The sequence below is a fragment of the Halyomorpha halys genome, unplaced genomic scaffold, assembly GCF_000696795.3.
Source record: "Halyomorpha halys isolate HHAL.00 unplaced genomic scaffold, Hhal_1.1 Scaffold610.1, whole genome shotgun sequence".
Taxonomy (NCBI): Eukaryota; Metazoa; Arthropoda; class Insecta; order Hemiptera; family Pentatomidae; genus Halyomorpha; species Halyomorpha halys.
The window spans coordinates 9,892-14,634 of NW_027111612.1; positions in this window are offsets into that span (position 1 = coordinate 9,892).

A 4,743-nucleotide genomic window follows, 5' to 3' on the forward strand; every position below is an offset into this window, starting at 1 on the left:
ATTTAACACGCTTTAACATGTTAAACCAAAGATCATGAATACCCCTATTATAACGTTTCTGTTGTTTAACATATTAGGGTCCCTTTGTATGTTTTAAGAGATGCAGAAAATGAAAATGCTGTCGATTTTATGATCGCTTATCGATTTATTTCACCTTGTTTGATTCCAGGGTCCCTTTATAAGTGTTAAGAGATGCAGAAAATTAAAATTCTATTCATTTCAAAATCGCGTATAGATTTATTTTAACTTTTCCGATTTCTAACATTTTAGGGTTCCTTTATAATTTTGTTAGCCCAGAAAGGGTACCATGGCGAAAGATATTTAGGGACTGCTGTTGTCGAAAATTCATATTAACTGCTGACTAAATCTGTTTTTGATTTGTGATATTTCATTTAAGTATACATCAAAGATGAAATTTGCTTTCTATTTATATTAAAAGCTGATTATAAAAATTATTAAAACATTTTTAAATTGATTATAAATTATTTTTAACATTACTTTTATATTTTTGCTTAATGCCCTATTTTAAATTTTAGTAAACTGCCTTGAAGGGATGGTTGAAGGGTCCCCTTGTATCAAATTGCCCTTTATCGGCTTTAGCTTTGTAGATCTGAAGATGGCGTCCCACTTACGAAGGGCGTTTTATCCAGCAGCTCGCGAAAGCTTCTATCCGATTCGAAACCCAACAATTATAGGAAGTTTACTAAAACGTATACTCTAAGCATCGTGTAAGCTGTGACGATCACGAAATGAACGAGGCAGTTTATCAAAACTGATATGAGAGACCGTGACAGGGGCTATAGAATCGATGTACGCTAGAAGTAAATATTTTCCTTTTGTGCAGTTGTTCGATTCTCGGGGTGTAAACATTGTTCTAATGCACGGAAGTAGGTCGTCTACCCTACCTCACTGCCCGAGGAAGCAGGTCTCTTCGTTTCCTTTTTGTCAACTTCGTTTATTTACCAAATGCGGCGTTGCTCAAATACATGTAATTAGTTTTGATATGTATCCTTCCTTTATTCTTTATATTCATTTTAAAAAAAATACATAAACCATTGAATTGAAATTTTTGTTTATAGTTCAGGCGTATGTATTCGCTTTATGGAACCTCTTTACTCATGGTGTCATGATTTGAATCCATACTCAAGAAATTTAGCTCATGATATTGATGATTTTGCTTATTCCATACTCAAGAAATGTAGCTCATGATATTCATGATTTTATTAATCCGAAATCAAGGAAAGTTCTGAAGGGTTATTTTTGTCAAAAATTTATTAACACAACAATTGATCCATTTTTACTCTCAACTATTTTTTTCAAAACATCTCCAACGTTTCGGCCCTCAGGCCATTCTCAAGGAGACAACCTTAAACATCGATGTCATATATCCTTTTAAAAGTCTCTTGCAGGTTAATTGCCCATGTCATATAATTTTTATCATTAAAATTTAAAACACTTGTAGAACAGATCCGCTACCTTGGACTACATCTGGACTACCATTGTGCCATACCAGGAAACTATGGCAATATAAATTCTTGATTTGTCCTGTTAATTGATGTTGTTAAATAATTTTAAAATCAGATTTGAGTTTTATCCTTCCTTCGTCGTAAACCTACCGACTGCCCTACAGTATCGTTTGCACCCATATACAGTCACTTCACTAATTTGTAACCATTTACACATTCAAAATTATTTTGAGTTTAAGCCCAAAATTTCAAAGTTATTGTTTTCCTTACTTTATAATTAAGTTGTGGACATATTCCATTTTAAATTGAAATGTCTCCATAAACCTACTGATTGCCCTAGTATCTTTTGATAATGTTCCTCTTACCCAAGTCGAACAGATCAGCTACCTTGGACTACAAGGACTAACTTGGAATCCTGACACAAGATTAAGAAGACAGGAGACTGCTCGTAGATTTCGACTATTACAACATTTACTAGACAAATGGTCTAAACTTCCAATCCATTACAAAAGACTAATTTAGATTACTATAATAATGTCTATCTGGACATACGGAGTTGACCTTTGGGGCTCCACTAAACCTTCGAATTCCTCTCGTATCCAATCTTTACAATACAAAATCGTAAATGCTCCCTACTTTGTCACAAATAAAATCATCCACAAAGACCTTGATGTTCTATTTTTGATCGATCTAGCCCGAACCAGATATCAATCCTTCCATTACAAACTCCCTAACCACTCAAACCCATTAGTTTCTTATCTTGCTTCCTCTTCTATTCCGTACAATCCTTCGAGGCGTCTGAAAAGAATATGGCCTCGAGACCTTATATTCTAAAAATGTTCTTAGAGTGCTACCAATGGATAGTTTCTCTACATGATTGTACCATACAATTATGATATTACTTCAAATTTACTTGATGTAGTTTATGTACAGTTGTAAATATCAATAAATAAATTTAAAAAAATAAAAAAAGTTAAAACTATTCCACACAAACTATTGTCTATATTTAACCCTACTAACAACTTAACAACAAAGGTTTTGTTGTAATTGTTAGTTGTTTGTGTTAATAATAAAATAAACCACTCTCAAACAATCAGTATAATAAATCAATTAAACATTATTTTTCCTTTAGGGAATATATACCTTTTTTTTACATCCTTATTCTAATGAATAATATCGTGTCTTTATTCTATAATTCTCTATTTTTTTTTAAATATTTAATAAAACAACAGTCCACTAAATTTTTGATATATCGATGGGCGTAATGAATGAAGTATTTTTTTAAAGACAAAATATTTGAAAAAAAGCACTAATGAAAAAAAAAACTAAGGATTAAAAAATAGGACTTATATTCAGTTTATTATAGAAGAGGCTGAAACGTTGTTCGGATGACATAATGAATAAAAAAGTAAAAAAAAAAAAAAGGCATAAATTCCTGAAAATAAAAAGAATAAAATACTTCATAATATTCATGATTTTGCCAATCCAAAATCAAGGAATACACCTCTAGATAACGAAATGAATTCTGATTTCTTGCTATTCCGATTCGATTGATAAACTCAATAAATCGATTAATTTCATGACATCGCATCATAAAATAACAATGTTGAATAAGCCTCTAAGTAACAAACAGGAATCATAAATTCTCAAGTTTATGTTACTTTATGTCGGCCTAATTTCTATTAAGTAACAGACCCTTATCTACCTTTACTACTGTTACATAACTCCCCATTATATCACTTCGAGATAAAAAAAAAAAAATCTGTTATCTTTTTATTAACGAAATATTTGTTCTATCAAAATTAAATTGCTTGATAGCATTACGTACTCGAATGCTTTCTAGGATTTATGTTAAATAGATATAATCCTTCATTTGACTTATCAGTTAGGTATTCCATACTAGATTTAATGAATAAATGGTGATAAGGTGTATTAACTTTTTTATGAAAATTTTTCATCTTCCGACATATCAATTATCTGGTTTGTCCACTCACATGACTTTCCCTACCGGTTTGGAACAAAGTAAAATAAAGATTTGTCTGCTATCTTCGCTCATATACCTGGAACTTTATCTAAAAAAAATAAAGACCATTTGTTTCAAAATGTAGAGTAGTCCTGTTTTATATTATATATGGAATATATAGTTAGTAATGAAATTATTGGGATCCTGCAAAATTTATAATTCAAGTTATTGACGGAAATGCACTTTAATCAAGTTTCGAAAAATGGTCTGTGTGCTCTCACGTTTTTCAGATGTTATAAAGAATAAAGAAGTGAATAAAGGATATAAAAGTCCTGAAAATAAGCATAATAAAGTTCTAACAAATAAAACCCTTTGCAACTTTAGTTGTAAGATTACAACTAATTATTTATATTTAAAAAAAAAAAACATTTGTTTTGAAACATGATAAATTCCGTTCTTGTATTTATTTATTTTTTAACTTTATAGACTTCTATTCATTATACAGTTTTTACAGCTGAAATCCCAACCCATCCTAACACTATACTCACCACGTATGCCGATGACACATGTCTATTGTCAATCAATAATGATCCTTCCATTGTATCCAAACCCTCCAATCCCACATCACTACCATTGAAGAATGGTGCCAAAATTGGAGGATTAAAATAAATTCCTATAAATCCCGCCAAATCACATTTACCCTTCGTCTTGCCCCACGGTATCTTTTACTAATACCCCACTTATTCTTGTTTAACAGATCCGTTAATTAGGACTACATCTGGGCAAACGACTGACATGGAATCCTCATACAAGACTGAAAAGACAGGAAACTGCTCGTCGATTCCGACTATTACAATATTTACTAGACAAACGGTCTAAATTGGCAATCCATTACAAAAGACTGATCTACATGACTATTATAAGGCCTATCTGGACATACGGAGTTGAGCTTTGGGGCTCCACTAAATCACCAAATTCCTCCCGAATCCAATCCTTACAGTCCAAAATCCTTAATGCTCCTTACTTTGTCACAAATCAAGCCATCCATCAAGACCTCAATGTCCCCTATGTTGCCGATTTGACCAGAACCAGATACCAATCCTTCCATGATAAACTTCCCAATCACCCAAATCAACTCGTTTCTATCCTGGCTTCTCCTTCATTACCTAATAATCCTCCTAGACGTCTGAAAAGAAGAAGGCCTCGAGATCTTCTATTGTAGAAATATTTTTGGAGTTCTATCAATGTGTAAATACTCCACATATTTGTATCGTGTCATTATATCACTTACAGCAAATTTACTTGATGTATATA